Source organism: Perognathus longimembris, chromosome 3 (genome assembly GCF_023159225.1).
Source record: "Perognathus longimembris pacificus isolate PPM17 chromosome 3, ASM2315922v1, whole genome shotgun sequence".
Classification (NCBI taxonomy): domain Eukaryota; kingdom Metazoa; phylum Chordata; class Mammalia; order Rodentia; family Heteromyidae; genus Perognathus; species Perognathus longimembris.
Genome location: NC_063163.1, coordinates 98,237,323 through 98,257,171, shown reverse-complemented (window position 1 = coordinate 98,257,171; position 19,849 = coordinate 98,237,323). Strand labels below are relative to the sequence as shown.

Genomic DNA, 19,849 nt, shown 5'->3' with positions numbered 1-19,849 from the left:
CGCTCAATCACTTGGTGCTAGAAGTTTTACATTAACTTTTAGGGGGAGACATGTGGTGCATTGAGGAAGAAGTCACAGCCTGATTATAAAATGGAACTTGTGCCTGTGATTTGGGGGAGGAACGATAAGATTCACACCTAAAGGTATGTATGTAATAATACTCTAACCCTATTCTCATTAATTGAGCCAGCCTCTTCTTCTCACTATCATTTCCACTTTGTGATCTTTCAAACTTATCCTAAATGCCCTAGAAATGGATGTATTGATGCTAGCTCTAACTTGTTGATTCCTTCAGAAAGTCTTTGTAACTTTCTTTTGACCTTAGAAGAAAAATAAGAAGAGTAAACTTAAAACAGGGTAACTTTCCCAAGGTTGGTTGATTTATTAGATACCCAATTAGATACCTAATTAACTGAACATTTAGCTAGGGCTACTCATTTTTTGTCACCGACTGCCCAAAGAAGTATTATTCATGTAGGAATGTTGCTTTGGGAATTGAAGTAAGTGAAGCATAAGCATTGCTTGGCAATGCCTTATTTGAAACTTGCTGATTCTATTTTTATCCTCAGGCCTTCCTATGGTATTGTGAATTTAAAATGTTGCTAACATTCTGCACTTTAGTTTGTCTGTTCTTCACAAGTGACAAATTCTGCACTATAGCAATGAGCCTGTATTACCTTAATTATAAAGCAAGACAATGCCTACCAGGTGTTCTGAAACAATTGATAAAATATAATTTAAATATGCTACAAGGCCTTTTATTTGTGTTAGTGTTCGTTCTTTGGCTGAAGGACTGGGCACTGACCATGTATGAGCTTCTATTGCTCAAGACTAATGTTGTACTACTTCTGCCATAGCTCCACTTCAAGGTTTTGTTTTTTTGTGTGTGGTAATTGAAGATAAAAGGCTCCCGGACTTTGCTAGGCTAACTGGCTTCAATTTGTCATCCTCAGATATCAGACTTCAGAGTAGCTAGGAATAGGGCCAGGTGTCACCAGAGCCAGCTACAATGGTCTCCCATTTCTAATACAATAATTTGCAATAGAAATCATTAAATTTTAAAGCAAAACTGTTTAGTCTGTTACGCCCAGATTTCAGGTCCCCAAAGACCACCAAGGAGCCGATTCTGATGCAAATGCACAAGAGTCTTTATTGCAAGCCTGGACTCTCAACCGTCACCTACACAGGAGATCTGGATTGAGAGCCACGGCCCTCAGATAGGCAGGGTTTTTTATTGTGATTACAACAGGGCAGGGTATTTCCAACTTGGCAGACACTTGATTGGATGGAAGTTAGCAAGCTAGTCTTGTCCTATTTCTATTGGCAATCTTCTCTTTCATATACCTATTTGGGCTTTGATAACAAGAACTGGTCTTGGTATCAGGAACTGACAGCAGGTGGTCACGTAGCACTGATGCAGGGACTTAAAGCAGGGCTAGAGCAAGTGAGAAATGGGTTTTGCAAGCCATTTACAAAAGCAGAATTCTGCGGTCAGGCTGACCTAGTGCCAACTTTATTTTTACAATTGCTACCATCTTTTCCCATTACCACTAAGCAAGCTTGAGTGGACTAGAAAAATCCAGTCATAAGTAAATCAACCCAACAGTTACCATGGCATTTCTACTACTATTATGTTTATTTCTATAGTCTATGACTATGATCATTTTTTACTGTCTGTTACCATGGTTACTACCTAGGTACAGAGGGGAACAAGGGCTCCCTATGTTTTTAAATGTCAAGCTATGAGAAACTAGTCTCACGGGTTGGGGGTGCAACCCTCTTGCATGGAGTCATCACCAGGGCTTAGTAGCTGTTATAATTTTAACACTTAAACTTATATTTAGTCACTCAGGTTCTCAAGTTAGCCTTACAAATCAGTAATGAGTAAAAAGATAGTCCAAATTCCAAGAGAGAAGGAAAATATCCCACCCTGAAATCAATAACACCATTTTTCTCAAGCATTCATTATGGACACATAGCCTACAATGAATTTATTTCAGTTTTTCTTTCTTTCCAGTCCTGAGCTTGAACTCTGGGATCTAGGCACTGTACTTCAGCTTCTTTTGCTCAAGGCCAGCATTCTACCACTTGATCAACAGCACCACACTGGCTTTTTCCATTTATGAGGAATCAAACTCAGGGCTTCATGCATGCCAGGCAAGCACTCGACACTGAGCCGTAGTACCATCCACTTAAATTTGTTTCACTAAGAACTTATTCTTGTGATATAGCAAAACCCAACAATAATGTACAATATTGTTTGGAAGTGATTCATATTATGTTTCTTAGCAAAAATACCCTTACTAAAGACTACAGAGAAGATTTTTACTTTTTGTACATCACTGTAGAAATTCACATTAGTGTATTTTGAGTTTCCACCTTCCATACTTGTGTTAAAAAAACTGGAATACTAGCATTTCCTCTGTAATCAACCAAGATATTCTACTGGCATGAGCACGCAGCTATTTCGTTTGTTTTAAGTTTTATGGAACTCCATTTTCAGGTGTACTGGGCTTGGTATTTTGTGTTGATATTGTTTCAGTAACATGAGACTTTAATCATTTGGTTGCTTGAGTGAGGATGGTTGGTTCAGATTTGTGTCCCTCCTATGACTATTATATTGTGCCGCCTCTTTATTAGGCCATATATGTCCAGTAGAAAAGCCAAGGTTCTTCATATGACTGTGTTTAGGAAGATGAGCACTAAGGCCTTTTCAAAACTGTTCTGACACTGTAGTTTTCACCAATTCTGAATGTAGTTAATATAGATATGAATTGCTTTTTTAATATCTATCTACTAACAAATGGAATTTTTTTGTGTTTATTGGACAGTTTAATGCTCTAACTGAAACCTAAAAGATTCTTCTCCCTTAAAAAGCCTTTATTCTTTTCCAGCCCATGTATAATATTTCAGCAGGAAATTCTGGGGGGAAATTCCCAATAGTTCCTTTCCTGACTACCTCATTTGCCTTTTTTCTCAGCCTTGCTTCCAGAATCTTCTGTTCATTGTCAACAGCAACACAGAATAGATGGATCACAGGTGAGTTGCTTTTGGTTTATCACTTAGTTTTTCATTCCATTTTATGAACTTAATTAGGTCTGAGATTTAAAATGGAAAAGCAGATTGAGCTTCAAGAAAACATACCTAAGTAAGGCAAAGTTGGATTGTATATTATGTAGCTGATAAAATCTTACATTGTATCTATATTTGCTTCCATTGGTCTCTAGGGTTCTTTTCTTTTTCCTTTGTTTGATTTTCAGCCTTGAACTCAATGGCTGGGTTCTGTCCCTGAGCCTCTCCGGCCTCAAGACTATCACTTGTGCCACCACACCACCTCTGCTTTTTTCTGTTTATGTGGTGCTGTGGGATGGTACCCAGGGATTCATGCATGCTAAGCAAGCACTGTACAGATAAGCTACATTCCCAGCCCTGCAGGTTGATTGGGCTTTTTTTCTTTATGTGATGAAAACGTGGTCACACTTGTTATGTGATTCAATCACTCCCAGGAAGTCACTTCTCAGGGAGAGTGAGGGTTGCTGGCAACTAATCAGAAACCACATCCTCCTTAATAATATTAAACTGTTTTAATGAAGCTTTAGTGGAGTGACTGAAATAGTGTGGTCACAAACACCTTCAAATGTTCTACAGGACTGAGTAAGCCATAGGTTCTTAAAGTACTCTTGGTACATATTTCTTGTTAGTGCCCATTTCCCAAAGGAAAAACAGAAGACTTTGCAGTTGTATTTATTCAAAAGCTCATTTGTTCAATCCCATGACTGCTTTGTGGTGTTTCTTTTACTTGAACCTCTCACCTGAACCATGCCTCCAACCTGTTTATTAGAAACTTAACTTGAGTGGTAGAGTGCTATCTTTGAGCAAAAAGGAAGCCAGAAACAATGTTCACGCCTAAGTTCAAGCCCCAGGACTGGTAAAAAACAAAAAAAAAATTAAGTGTTGCATTTTATTTCTAATAATTGTAACTGTCCTTCTAACTCTGGCACATTTTCTTATTTTCTCCAGTAATCGTGTAGACTTGGCTAGCACAATTCGAAGGATGAATTATTGTATAATTAGTTTAATTTATTGTTATTATGGAGGTTGTGCATAGAGATTACAATTCCATGACTCAGGTGCGTTTCTTTCTTTCTTTCTTTTTTGTAATCTCATTGGCTACCTGCGTGTGGCAGGTTTGACTATGTGATGTTTGTCTTTGTTTTTGTTTGTTTTACCAGTCTTGGGCATTGATCTCAGGGCCTGTGCACTGTCCCTGGCTTTTTTGCTCAAGGCTAGCACTCTGCCAGTTGAACAACAGCGCCAGTTCTGGCTATTTTCTATATATGTGGTACTGAGATATTGAACCCAGGGCTTCATGTATATGAGGTAAGAACTCTTGCCACTAGGCCATATTCCCAGCCCCTGCATTTCTTTTTATACTGTTACTTTTGTTGTTTTGTCACTCTTATACTCACTCACTCCTGTCTTGACTCACAAGTTATAGAGTTGACTTTCATCTGTATACAGTGACTGCCACAGTTTCACCCTATTTTCCTTGAGTTCTGTGCCATACCTACCTACACCCACCAGGAGATATTACATGTGAATTCAGCATGTATAAGGACAACATTTGCTTTTCTCTCAAAGTGGAAGGGTAGTCATTTTTAATATAAGAAAAATCCCAGTGCTAGGGTATAATTTGTTCCAGATCCATTCTAATTTCCCTATTCTTATTTCATTCATAGGTTATTGGAAATGTATAATATAATTGTAATGTATTAATATCCTATAGCTTTATTTCTCTTGTCAATTTCTCTGAAGTTTGTCTAGATGTTTATTTTTACTTTTTTGTTTTAATAATTTTTTAAAATTTTTATTCTTAAACTGATGTACAGAGAGGTTACAGTTTTGTACGTTAGGCACTGGATACATTTCTTGTGCTGTCTGTTACCTACTCCCTCATTCCCCCTTCTCCCTATCCCTTCCCCCACCATGAGTTGTTGAATTCATTTACAACAAACAGTTTTGCAATTATTACTTTTGTAGTCGCTTGTCTTTTTTTAGCCCGTGTCTCTCGATTTTGTTATACCCTTTCACTTTCCTAGTTCTAATACCAGTATACACAGTTTCCAATGTACTAAGAGAAGATACAGAGATGGTTCTTGTTGTTCTGCTTTTTTTTGTTCCTGTTGTTCTTGTCCTGCTTCTGGCTCTTCTTGTTGTTTCTCTTCTTCTTTTTCTTCATGTTCTTCTTGTTCTTGTTTCTCCTCCTCTTCCTATCCCTTCTCCTCCTCCGTCTAGAATAGTTTATCTTATTTTTATTTTTTCCAGTCCTGGAACTTGGACTTAGGGCCTGAGAACTGGACCTGGCTTCTGTTTTTTTGTTTTTTGTTTTTTTTTTTTGCTCAAGGTTAGCACTCTGCCACTTGAGCCACAGCGCCACTTCTGAACATTATATATATATATATATATATATATATATAATAATATATATATATATATATATATATATATATATATATGGTGCTGGGGAATCAAACCCAGGGCTTCATGTACATGAGGCAAACACTCTTGCCACTGTGCCATATCCCCAGCCCTATATTTACTTTCATTCTGTTTGTCTTGGTAAATGTCACACAACTGTGCTTTATTACTGTCTTTAGGTTATGACCATGTCGTCAATAAGTGCCATCCCACTGACTTTTGTTGTTCTATGAGTTATTAAGAGAATTAATGTTCTCCAATAATAATGGCATATTAACAAATAGTCATTTAATTTATGTGTTTTGAGACCTTGATATTGAGCATGAAGTTTTACTATGGAGATATATGATCTGTCTGTTATTATCCATGGTCTGTATCAGTGGTCATACCATTTATACTGATGTTCATTTGCTTACAGACTATGTGTATTTGTATTTTTCATTCTTCATTTTTCCTATGGCACTTTGTATTAATTTGTTAGGGTCTTTTGATTTCTCTGTATTTAATGTATGTTTCTTTGGATACGATTTCTTCAGGTATTGCTTTTCTTTTGGTAATATCAAACAGTGCCATGTGTCCATTTATACCTATGCATTTTTCTGTGTATCCATACTATATTTATATTGTGATTATGTTTATAATGGTAATTTCCTTACTTGTGACATGTTTGAAACATCTGATATTTCCTATTTTGTTTAAAAGTAACCAGTAGGCACCCTAACTGTAATGTAACCTGCAAACATTCTTCTGTATACTGTAAATCACCTCTAATATCTGTTCCAATTTAAATCCTATGGTTTTTCATCGTTGTCATCGTTGTTGCAGTTTTCCAGTAATAGGTCTTGAACTGGGAGCCTGGGCACTCTACCTGAGCTGCCCTAGTTCAAGAAAAGCACTCTACCACTTGAGCCACAACACGACTACTTGTCATTTCTGTTTATGTGATTCTGATTTATTCAACCAGAGTTTGATGCATGATAGGCAAGCAGTGAACCACAAAGCTATTTTCCCACCCTCTTCTATATACTCTTTTATTCATAGAAAATGACAGTTGGTGTGCAGACTGCATATTTAATAGAGATGTCATCTTTTTTCAAGTATTTAGATGCCATGTTTGGTAGAACCTGTGAAAACACAGCAAGTATTTTTCTATATCAAAACTTACTTGTATGAGTAACTGAGGGAATGCTAATGGGAGATTGTAAATCCTCACCATAAAATTATTGTTATAAAACTCTTAACTATGTAATTTGAGTACTTTTTTCTTTTGCTGTAAAAAGACAACAAGTAAAACGGAAAAACATTTTGCATTGTAAAATATTAGTATGAATTTCTTCCGTAATTCTTTAGGGATTAAGCATGTATTTCTCATTAATTTCTAGTATTGATATTTTAAAGTCTATAATAATTATTATGTGCGGAAATTTCATAAGTTTTGCATTAAAAGCTGTTTGGATTTCATTCATTTTTTTCCCTCATTTTTGGATATATCATTTTAGATATCCAAGGAATGGATGACATATTAAAACTTGCCAGGAAATTCCCGTTGAATGGATGCGTGAAGTCGCAGTCACCAATAGCAATGCTGTGGAGAAAACAGGAGATTAGTTAGAGCTTTTAAATTGAGCTCAAAACACATGCCAGTGCTGAGTAGGAATAATGGGCACTCCATAGAAATAAGGACTGAGGAAACCATTGCATGTCAGAACATGCTTCCCTACAGTGAGCCTGAAGAGATGCATGCTGGATCCAGGCCTGGTGTCTATCATATAATGGAAAAATCCCTTAGCCATATGAAACATCTTACTCAACATTCTGAGAGTCCAAATGAGCAGCAGTATTTCAAGGGTGGTAAAGAAGGTATGGTATTAAACTCAGAGACCATATTCTTTAGAAATAATGGTGTTTGTGTGGGAGAACACTCCCAGAACCATAATGAATACAGAGAAAGCAATGGCAAATCTGCTCTCATTGGCCATGAAATATTTCAGGGAGTGAGGGAAACACCTGAATGCACTGTATGGGGGAAAACATTCTGTTTCAGACCTACAGTCAGTAGACATCAGAAGGAACACATTGGAAACCATAACTGTCCATGGACTGAATCTGAGAAATCTTTCAATAAGAAAATAGATCTTATTAATCATTGGAACAAATAACCAGAGAAGTCTGATAAGTATAACAAAGGTGGAAAGAAATCATATGAATGTAACCAATGTGGAAACTCTTTTACCTGGAAGTCACATGTTAGTGTTCATCAAAGAACACACACAGGAGGCTGGGGATATGGCCTAGTGGCAAGAGTGCCTGCCTCGGATACACGAGGCCCTAGGTTCGATTCCCCAGCACCACATATACAGAAAAAACGGCCAGAAGCGGCGCTGTGGCTCAAGTGGCAGAGTGCTAGCCTTGAGCGGGAAGAAGCCAGGGACAGTGCTCAGGCCCTGAGTCCAAGGCCCAGGACTGGCCAAAAAAAAAAAAAAGAACACACACAGGGGAGAAAACTTATAAATGTAACCAATGTGGAAAGGCCTTCACACACTGATCATCTCTAAGAAGTCATAACAGAATTCACAATTAAAATACCCGATGAACTTAACACATGGAAACAGCACTCAGCAGCATAAGAGGAGTCACACAGATGAGAAAGTATGAATATAGCCAATGTGAATACCACATGAGCAAGGGTGCGGCTATAAAATAATTTGATGTTGTTAACCTGAGGTGGCACTTGCAAACCTAATGTGCTATATCAACAAAACCTTTGTGCTAGTAACAAATAGAACAATGATTGAATGAATTAATAAATAGATACGGAAAGCATTACCTACTGAGGTAGAAAGACAAATGTAATCACAGTAGAATATGTAAATCACTAATTCAATTAATTAACAAATCATTGCTATGAAGTGCTTGACAACTGGCCATGCAAGCCCAAAGTACAACATTTAGTTCTATCGAAGAATCTCAAGTATATTAGCAAAGAGAACTCCTGATGAACAAAAACTCCTAATGAAAACCCCTTGGACAGAACTATAAGTCTGGGCACAAAACATAGATATGCATATTGGGTATGAATGTGTTCAAGACTGTATGATATACAAATGGGTTGGTTTAACTTTAAACTTCAAAAGGTCATCAAGTTTGGGCATTACCAAAAGTTTTAAAGGATTATTATTTTATTTTAAAGAGCAACTGTAGTTAAAAATCTCTTTAATTGGTGGTTAAAATAATTAAATAAATAAAAAATAAAAACCTAGCATGTGCCAGTGAGCCCATCCTCAGGAGTGAGGGGTAATCTGACAAAGGTGCCGCTTAGCCAGTCCACAGGGTGGCAGAGCCACAGGGGGGCGTCCATTCATGGTGAAGGAAGGCAAGCTGGCGCCAAGGCAGTTCATCAAGCTCCAAGGAATAGGATGGAGAAAGGCCCATTCTGTAGGACAGGCCAATGGAGGCCTTTCTTTTGTTTCTTTGGTTTTCAGCTGAACATTGACAACCTGGTGGTAAAAAGGAATGATTTGACTGATACTTTTAAAACTGTCCCTTAAGATGCATTAAAATTGGAATATCTTAAAGGAGAGTTAAAAGTTTATTCACCTGATAAAATTTGATTTCTGTACAGTTTTACAATTTGAATGTATTAAAAAGGCAAAAGTGCTAAGTCTGGAATCTCATGTAAATAATTCTGGGGCACACAACTAAATAAATGTACTATTGTTACAATTGTTTTGGGTATCAGTTTAATGGTTCAGGTACTATATTTTGCAAGTGTAAACTGTGATGGAATAGTAAGACTACCTTAAGTTACATATAATCAGGTAAATATTTTAAAGTATATAAACTAATGAGGATAGAAGTACACAACTCTCATTAGCTCTCCGTATATAAACAAAATGGTTCTTTTAAAACAGGCAGTCAGGAGGCAATGTGCCCCCTGGGCTTCAGTTTTTCCATGCAAATAAAGGCTGAGGAGAAGGTGTGAAAGCCTCTACTTTAAAAGGCTTTAGAATGCCTTTCTGGATAAGAAATTTGGAAGTGAAAACAAGCAGCCTAAAGCAATGGGTGGCACCTAGGCTCCAGATGTCTTCAAATACATCCAGGCTAGTTAAAAGACATCAGAGATCAAAAATGGATCTCTAGATTTGAGATTTGTAAAACAGACCTGTCCTACATGGTTGTTTTAAGTTGGATATAGGAAAATGATGGCTACCAAGATGATTATTTAATTGCTACTCCAGTTTGCCTTGCAGGTTTTCAATAAAATGATTTATTATTTGCTGTACCTGATAAATATATTGTATCAGAACTGTTGCAAATTTTGCCTTTGCACTTGCAACAGTATGGTTTAATAATTACCACTGGTAAAATTAATTTAAACAGAAGATCCATTTAAGTATCTAGGATATTTAGTTAGAATACAAGAGGTTACCCCCAATTAATAAAAATTCGGGATGAAGAATGATTTTCAAAAGTTGCTAGGAAACATTAACTGATCGCTACCTATGCTTTACATAATCTTTCTCCATTCTTCAAGGAGATTCAGCTTGAAATAGCCCACGTAAATTAACTAGTGAAGCACGTCAGGAATTACTTTTAGTACAAAAAGCCCCGACTCAAAATTCCGTATCGCAGGTAGAGTTATCTGCCCCTATTGGGTTATTGACTCTACTTACCAAAGTTTAGCCCACAGGGGTGCTAGCACAATACAACAAGCCTTTGGAATGGATATATACCAGGGCCACATTCTCTAAAATGCTAACCACACATCTAAAAGTGATTGGTTTTATCATTATGCTAGGTCATGAAAGGTGCCTACAAATCAGCGAGCAAAACACATACTTCATTATCATCCCTATACCTAAACAAAAATTTCAATTTGCATTACAAACCTCTGATATCCTCCTTTTGGCCTTGAATGGCTTTCCTGGAGAAATTTTATACCATTTACCTGCTCCAGTGGATCTGGCAATAAACACCTCCTGTGCATCAATACTGGGGTGAGACATTCCCATCTAAGGCCATTCTAATGGTCTGCAATGATAACCTGCAGGGGCTACATCAGAGGTAATGTATTGGGCCTATATTTCTAACCCTCCTTTATTAGTCCATATTTATGGGCAGAAGCCACTGTCCCTGTTTCTACATCTATTCCTGATTTCTCCCACTTATGAGTCTGGTATTCCAGTCTTTCCTATGGAAGAGGAAGATCTTTTAACTTGTCTTACTATCAGTTCCCACAGCCAATAAGGAAAATACTTTTACAAAGTACAATGTTAAAAGGCTACAGTGCTGTGGCCCCAAGAAAAAGTGTATATAATTATTAAGAGTTAATGTAGGCATTCTTGTCAGCCTGAAAATGTTACAGAAGATGGATGATCTTTGCCCATCAGCTCCCCTTAAGGATTGAGGGATTATAGTTATTATTAAAAGATGAGGCAGGATAAACCAGAGGTATAGAAAGCAGTGCTAACAAGTGTACAAGGGTAGAGACTGCACTTGTGAGAGATGGCTATAGGCCAAACCTTCTATGTTGGCCTAGAAATCCTAGGCTTATTAAAAAGGTCTGATTACTAAAACTTATTGCCTGGCAAAATTACTCAAGGGCCATTGATTGCCTAAAGCTGTTTTGAAATTCAGATGGGCGCCAGCTTGCAAAAGCCAGTGTACATAAAAAGCAGCCAGGAAAATAATAGATTTTCCTCAAGTCAGGCTTTATAACCTAGCTTCTTTAGACAGTCTATGCAGAAAGTTGCAGGCAGCCCAGCAGGAGATATGACACTCTACTGGGAGACACTGTTGCCTGCCCACACAAGGGCCCCTGCTCATCCTACTTGGGTTAAGATGGAGGATGGCCTGACAGTCATCTGGAAGATTCTACATCTTCACCCTGTGCACCACTACTGTGTCAAAATAGGACAGTGATTTTGACCCAGCGCCACTCACTTTGGGTGACTGTTCACATGCATCGTCCCTGTACAAGGAGGACCAGTACAAGTACTAGTAATGTGCTTTTTCAAGCAGCTTTTGAAGAGGAGTCATCATGCAATTGGACTGATTATCGCAGGACTCGTAAAAATGATTGCCACTACTACTACCACAGCGATATCCAGAGCCACATTGCGACAATCTGTACAAACTCAGGACTTTATGGTGCACTGGCACAAGGACTCTCACAATTTATGACAACATCAGCTGGAAGAAAACACTACCTTCAAAATGAGATAGAAGCCATCAAAGTCGGAGTGTTCTGGCTTGGACAGAAATATGTGGCTTTGCAGCAAGGATTGTTTTTTACCTGTGATTGGAATTCTAGTCATGTCTGTGTAACACCTTACAAATATAATGCCCCTGAATGTGAATGGAATAATATACAAATGCTTATAGATGGAGCCATAGTAAATGGTTCTTTGAGTGAATATCAAAGTCAAGAGGCAAAGGATAAAAAGATAAACGACTCCAAGACCAATACTTGCAAAACCATAGGGGTAAATGAGCTGAACAACTCATGGGGGGAGAGGGAAAGGGGGAAGAATGAGGGATGGGGTAACTGAGAGTACAAGAAATGTACCCATGGTCTAATGTATGAAACTGTAACCTTTCTGTACATAACTTTGACAGTGTATAATTATGAAAAAAATAAAGGAATAACTACAAAAAACAAAGAAATAAATATGAATTGGATCCAGACATTTCTAGATAAAAATAATGACATTTTCTAGCTATACTAGGAACAGATGCATGACAGTATAGGCACTTCTCTCAAAGGTTTATTTAGGACCGCACACTTATGTATTACAATTCAGAGTAATCTATTTCTTGATTCACTTTTTTCTTTTTATATTAGAGGAAATATTTACTCAATTTTCACGATTATTGTTTCACAGCAATAGATTTAAAGTGATTACTTACAAAATGCCCTTAGCATTACTTGTGTTACTTTTACAAATGTTTGTGTTATTACAGAAGCAGAGTTGCATTGTTTGCCCTTAGTTTCTTGAAATAATTTCTATTTTGGCTGCCTGGCTCCTGAACCATTAGGTTAGGAACAACAATATTTTCTAGATTTTTAGATCACAAAAATGTTTTATATAACCAATGTTTTCACCTAAGAAGAAATAGTTCCTAGGAGTAAGGATTTATGCATAGATTTCTTCAGGTCTAGCTTCTCTCTAAAAATTACTATAGCCATGTGTGGGAATTTTTAAATCCCTTTCTCGACCTTTTACAGATTCTCATCAAAATTCCTCTTCTAACACTCCTGAACATCAGAACCATTTATGATAAAGGATATTCCTAATCACCACCCAGATAATCAATATTGCCACTCTAAAAGCATTGGCACTAAATCACACAACTACTGATAAGTTGTTTTCCTCCTTAAAAGACAGTAGTCCTGGTATCCTCCTTATTTCCTGACACCTACAAAACCTGACACAATCACCTAGTTCTCTGCAAAGTACACAGCGTAGGGGAACAAGGAACATTACTGCTCAGTACACCCCAATAAGAACTTACCACCTGGGCTCTGTCTCCAACAGCACTGTGTAGGATGCATTCATTCACCTGGGAAATTCTTGCCTGATGCTTCTTCCATCCAGATTTCTGCCCCTTCCTCCAGTATGGTAATCAACTTGGGTTTAGAAACACAGTGCCCTGTTATGAAGAAACAGTGGAGAACTATTGTTCATGCTGATTCTGGACATCTGTGCTGTAATGATCTCAGACATTCTGGTACACTGGTCACTCCAAACTCTAGGTTCTCATTTCTCAATAGCTTCATGGTTGACTTTGCATAGAAATACAAGGTTTGGATTTTTTTTTTTCTCAGTGTTTTCCATTGAACTCAAGGAATGGCCAAGTCCCCCGAGCGTTTTTGCTCAAGGCCAGAGTTCTACCCCTTAAAATGGATTTTTATATTTTATTGAAGAAAGGAGTCTCCTGGAAAATCTTCTGATTTGGCTGCCTTGGATTTCCATACTGAGGATTATATGTGTGCAGTAGACTGCACAGTAAAACTTTAGATTTTAAATGCCCACTTTCAATTACTGATTTCTAGATCTTACATTGAGTAGTACTATGCATTCTACTCTAGATTATATATCCATCAATCACAATGGCCACAACCTTAAGAAGATACTCCCCTGGTAATAGAACATGTCTCAGAACTGTTGCCTAACTAGTGCTACCTTGACTTCTTGAAGAATGAGAATAAAATTTCCTCTGGAGTAATATAATCAAGGGGAGGATTTTCTTGGAAAGATGCACTACTTTCCATACTCTGTAATCTTATACCTAAACAGTATTGCACTTTTGAAAAATAGTCATACATCTGCTAAAAACAAAGCACTTGACCCTGTAAATTAATGTATCTTTTGCACACCAAGGACAACAAGTTCCTGTAGGTCTCTAGCATTACATCCCTTTACAGGGTCCTCTGAGCAATGTCCAGGTCCTGCCACTCCTCCCAGCTGAAGTCCATAGCCACATCTTCAAAGGACATGGGCTTCTGTAATGGCACATTTTCATCAAGAAATTAGCCCTGAGTCAGGAGAAGACCAAGTCTGGAATTTTATTCTTCTACAAATGTGCTTTTCTTACATAATATTTTGGAGCTTTCTCAGTTATCTATAAAGTAGAAAGAAGAAATATCACAGTAGTAATATATTAACTAGATAATTAGGAATACAATAACAAATACACAATGCCCCAATTACATCAGGATATTTCTCTTTGCTAGCACTAGAAACAGGATAAAAATTCTCAGGTGCTACTAATCTGACATGACAATATTAAGTATAAGTAAATGCTTGGAATAGTATGTGTAGGTTATTTTGATAAAGTTTACTACATGTCAGCATAACAATTTTTCTGCAGGTTTCAGTTCTTCTGAAGCACCATGCATCAGAGTAATGATGGACTTTTTTCTATACATAAATATCTGGTTACTTCTTTACTAACATAACAGTCAAACTAAAAGTGGAGTTAAGAACTAATACATAGTAAGTGTTTGAAAGGAATATATGAGCCCTTGCATATGTGTGAATGTCACAGATTGTACCAAACATAGAATTAAGATACTTGCAGAAATACCACACCTGTATTAATAGACAACCTTGAACAAGCTGTTATTTTTCTATGAATATTAAAGTAAAACCCTTTCGTGGCTAGGAGAATGGCTTGGTGTGGCACTGTGGTCCAAATGGTATAGTGCTCGTCTTGAGCAAGAGCAGCTCTGGTGAAGTGCCAGCCCCAATACTGCCAACAAAGAAGTCAGAAAAATGAAAAAAGAAAAGTTTAGTACCCAACAACAGAGAAAGCAGGGGATAAAACAAGTACTTCGAGAATGACTTCACAACAACTTTCACAATCAAAATCACAATGAAATAACTACTTTATACATGTCAATATGCTCACAGTTTTTTTCTTTAAAAAACAAAAACCTAAAATCTAGTAAGTTCTGGGAACGATGTGAAAATAGTGTGATCTTTGGTGCCCATCTGCTAGGAATGTAAAACAATCAAAGATGGTATAGACAACAATAAAGTGAATTAAACATAGAAACACACTGGCATAAGACCCAGCCCTTCTTTTTCTACAACAGAAGTAAAGCAAGGACTACAACAACTATTTGGAGAAACACTTCACAATTACTCACCAACAAAAGATAGGAACACATAAAACATTAGATAAATGCATTGAAAAGAAAATATTACTACACATTACAGCAGAAATGAGTCTTGAATACAATTACCTAAAAAAAATATACCAATTAGAAAGGAACAGCCATGGCATGATGTCTCTTCTTGAGTTTTCCAGGATCAACAAACTCATAGGCAAAAAAGAATGATGGTTCTGGAGACTGGGATAGAGAAGAACAGGAGCTGCATATTCAATGACTCTACTGCTTCTCACATGCAAGATGAGAAATGCTCTAGAGGATGGCAGACATGGGAGCCCAAAATAAAGCAACATGTACTGTCAGTAAATGGTATATTTATGAATGTTTAATGCGGCCAAACAGGATTGATGTGTAGAAAGATGACAGAATGAAATATAACCTAAATTTCAAGTAATATAAACAATGAAGCCGTCATAGGATGTAACTAATGTGCTTTTGAAGAAAACACAACTCTAAAGTTTACCGCATTTCTATTGGAAATGTACACTAACAAGAACTATATGGACAGTACTTCAAGTACCTTCGGCTCAATCACTCAACAATGTGACAAATTCTTCCTCACATCCAAAAACCTAGAAACAGGACTGGGATGTGGCTCAGTGGTGGACTGCTTGCCTAGCATGCACGAAGCCCTTGGTTTGATTCCTCAGAACCATATAAGCAGAAAAAGCCAGAAGTGGAACTGTAGCTTAAGTGGTAGATTACTAACCTAGAGCCTAGAGGGGCTCAGGTACAGAGCTCAGGGACTGATCTAGGCACAGTAAAATAAATAAATAAACAAATCTACAGACAAACTGAAGCAAATCTGTACTCAACTTAGAATGTAACATTTTGTACGCCACAACATTTTCAATATATCTTTGTCTTCGGAATGTTTTGCTGAAGCTGAATCTCGTTTTCCATTTTCAATCTTGGACACCCATTAAGTTCAAAAAATGATATGTAAAATAAAGTGAGAGGGCCTAGGAATATGGCCTAGTAGTAGAGTGCTTGACTCGCATACATGAAGCCCTAGGTTCTTTTCCTCAGCACCACATATATACAAAAAGCTAGAAGTGACACTGGGGCTCAAGTGCTACAGTGCTGGCCTTGAGCAAAAAGAAGCCTGGGAGTGTGCTCAGGCCCTGAGTCCAAGCCCCAGGACTGGCAAAAACAAAGAAAAAAAAAGAGATGTACTCACTACCTTACATCTAAAACTATCCCCTCTGTACATCACTTTGACAATAAATTAATTGTTTAATTGAAAAAAAAATTAAAAAGAAACAAAAACAACACCTAGAACTCTGGCCCAAGAATGTTATCCTACTCCAGGTACAAAGGAGGCTGAGGTCTGGAAGCCAGACTCGGCAGAAAACTCAAATTAACTAGCTAATAAACAGGTTGCAGGCATGATTCAGGTGAAAGTTTCAAGTAAAAGAAACCACAAAGCAGTCATGGGATTTAACTGATGAGCTTTTGAAGAAATACAACTGTAAAGTCTACTGCTTTTCCTATTGAAAATGGGCACCAACAAGAAATACAGTCTTTTCTTTTGAATGATAATCTTTTATTAGTATGTTGATAGGATACATTACATTCGTGAAGTTTTGTTTTATCATCTGCCACTGAATTGCACACAGAATTCCCCCCCCCCCCTTTTTATTGGCTGGTCTTGGGCCTTGAGCTCAGGGCCTGGGCTCTGTCCGTGACCTTTTGCTCCAGGTTCGCATTCTAGCACTTGAGCCACAGTGCCACTTCTGGCTTTGTCTATGTATGTGGTACTGAGGAATCAAACGCAGACCTTCATGCATGCTAGGCAAGTACTCTACCCCTAAGCCACATTCCCAGCCCCAAGAAATATGTTCTGAGAGTACTTTAAATACCTATGGCTTACTCAATCCAGCAGAACATTTGCAGGTGTTTGTGACCACACTGTTTCAGTCACTCCAGTAAAGCTTCATTGAAACCGGTTAATATTATTATTGAGGATGTGATTTCTCATTAGTTGCCAGCAAACCTCACTTTCCCAGAGAAGTGACTTCCTGGGGGTGATTGAATCCCATAACAGGTGTCACCACTTTTTCCTCACATAAAAAAAAAACAACCCTGGAGGGTTGGAAATGGGGATCAGTGCTTGCTTGGCATGCATGAATCCCTGGGTTCCACCTCTGAGCACCACATGAACAGAAAAATGCTGACAGGGTGCAGTGGTTCAAGTGCTAGCCTTGAGAACAGAGATGCTCAGGGACAGAGCCCAAGCACTGAGTTCAAACTACAGGACTGGCAAATCAAACAAAATTTTAAAAAGTGTGAGACCAATCAAAGCAAATCTGCACATGATGTAGACAGAATGTAAGATTTTTATCAGCTGCAGAATGTACAATGCATCTTTGTCTTATTTAGGTACATTTTACTCAAGCTGAATCTACTTTTCCATTTTAAACCTGGGACCTCCATTAAGTTCATAAAATGGAATGTAAAACTGGGTGAAAACCAAAACAACTCACCTGACATCCATCCATTCTGTTCCTATTGGCAATGAACAGAAGATTCTGGAAGCAAAGCTGGGAAAAAAGGCAATGAGGTAGTAAGCAAAGGAAATACTGGGAATTTGCCCCACATTTTCCTGCTCTATGCTGCTTAGAAACTGCAACCTACTTTGCCAAGCCATCTATAACCACCTGCGTGTGGTTTTTGCCTTTCTAAACCCCAGATCAGGGCTGGGACTATGGCTTAGCGGTTGACTGCTCCCCTTGCATGTATGAAGCCCTGGGTTCCCTTCCTCGGCACCACATAAACAAAAACAGCCAGAAAATGGAGCCTTGGCTTAAGTGGTAGAGTGTTAGCCAGAAGCAAAAACGAAGCCAGGAACAGTGCTCAGTCTTGGAGTCCAAGCCCCAGGATTGGCAAAAAAAAAAAAAAAAAGGAAAAGAAAAAAGAAAGAAAAGAAAAGATCTTGTGAACTGTTCAGGTTCACACACAATGTTAGCTCCCTAGTCGGCACCATGTTCCTGGCTGGTCAGCTTCTGTGCTTGTAAAAATGCTTGAATTCTCCCAAATTTGTTCGTGTCCTGGACTCACTTTTGATGGAACCCTGTAACATCCTTGGGTGGGGGTTAGTCCCTCCGACCCTCTCCACAGAACAGGGACAAAATGAGTAACCTTAGCTAAACCTTCAGGAAATGTGGTATCTTCAAATCAAACAACCTTGGGAAAGATGCATTGCCTTAAGTTTACTCTTCTTATTTTTCTTCTAAGGCCAAAACACAAAAACAGTTTCTGAACTGACAGAAGAAGAAAAAAGAAAGTTAGAGCTAGCATCAGTACATCCCTTCATAGGACATTTACGATGAGTTTAAAAGATCAATTCTAGAAATGATAGTGGGAACAGGAGGCTCACTAAATTAAAAGGAAGATTAGGGTATTATTACATGCATATTTGTAGTTGTGAATTTTACCTTTCCACCCCAAACTACAGCCTCAAGTCCCATTTAATATCCAGGCTCTGGTTTATTAGTCCACCTTATTTCTCCCCCTTAAAGTTGGTTTAAACCTTCTAACACCAAGTGACTGAGAGTGTTACAGGATCTAGAACCTCATGAATCTTGTGCAAAGTAGAACTGACGCTTGCTTAAGGCAAGGAAACCTAAATAGATCATTTCCTTCCCGTCCTTTTCACCCTCTACTTTTTGGGCTTGCCAGACATCACAAGATCTCTTCCTTCAGCAGGGACATTCCTATCACAGGATGCCCTCCTTCCAACACCGATAGGCTTCACTCTATAAACACACAACCATCACACAGTACTCCAATACACCGTGTGGAATAGTCTCTAGAAAGAAACCTGGGTGAACACAAAGCTGTTCTGCTACTAAGGCTAAGAAGGCACCAGCAGACCAGAAAAACAACACAGGAGCAACCACCTAGAACCCGAAAACACAACTGCAATATGACAAGCCCCAGAGCCAGCACACACTTCACGGTTTCACTACAAATGTCGCCAAGCTCGCCATCCTGTAGGCCAAAGTGAAGGCCATCATCCGGTGTTGGGCAGAACCTCAGTGGGGGAGTGTGCGCGTGCACCTCTCTGGCTCTCCAGCTCAGGACAACACCCAACCTGCGTGCAGAGCTCCTTTGGCCAGGTTCTGCCTCTGCCAGCTCCAGGGCGCCCACTTGGGAAGCCCAACTGGAGGAGCTCTCGGAGGGCAGACTCGGGTCCCGAGCCCTGCCTGTGCTTCTTTCCTGACACTTTGCCTCCCTGGGATCTCTTCAGGTCACAGTCCCACGGCCCACTGAACACAGGCTGGGCACTCACTCGGTGGCTCCAAACTTGGGAATGCAAATGCATACTGCACAGCACTTCCCAGAAACGGTGGGGGGTGGGGGAGACAGAGGAACCGAAATTTACAGACTGCAAACAACCTCAGCAGGCAGGCAGGCAGGCCCATGCTCACAAGGAACCACTTAGGCACTTCCTCTGGGTTTGTGCTCAGTGGACTACAGTTCCCACAATGCTGTCTGCACCCTAGGGTAAATTGACCTTATTTAGGCATTGGAGCACATAGATACTGCCACTTGGGCAGTTAGGGGTCAAATAGCTGGCATTTTACAAGGGATGCTCTCTGATTCTGAGACGGTGCCTTAGGTATGACTTGCAGGGTAATATTTGTCATAGCAGAATCCAGAGAGAGACTTTTTTTTTTCGTTTTTGGC

The 19,849-nt window shown here is 38.7% G+C and overlaps 1 long non-coding RNA gene across 1 annotated transcript; it reads right to left on the bottom strand.

Moving 5' to 3' along the window:
- Positions 1-1,795: 1,795 nt before the first annotated feature.
- LOC125349450 lies at positions 1,796-19,151 on the bottom strand. The gene is made up of 3 exons (XR_007210515.1): positions 19,043-19,151; positions 2,186-2,191; positions 1,796-1,833 (listed from the first exon to the last, which is right to left on the bottom strand). It is a non-coding gene; the product is annotated as an uncharacterized LOC125349450 (long non-coding RNA).
- Positions 19,152-19,849: the final 698 nt, after the last annotated feature.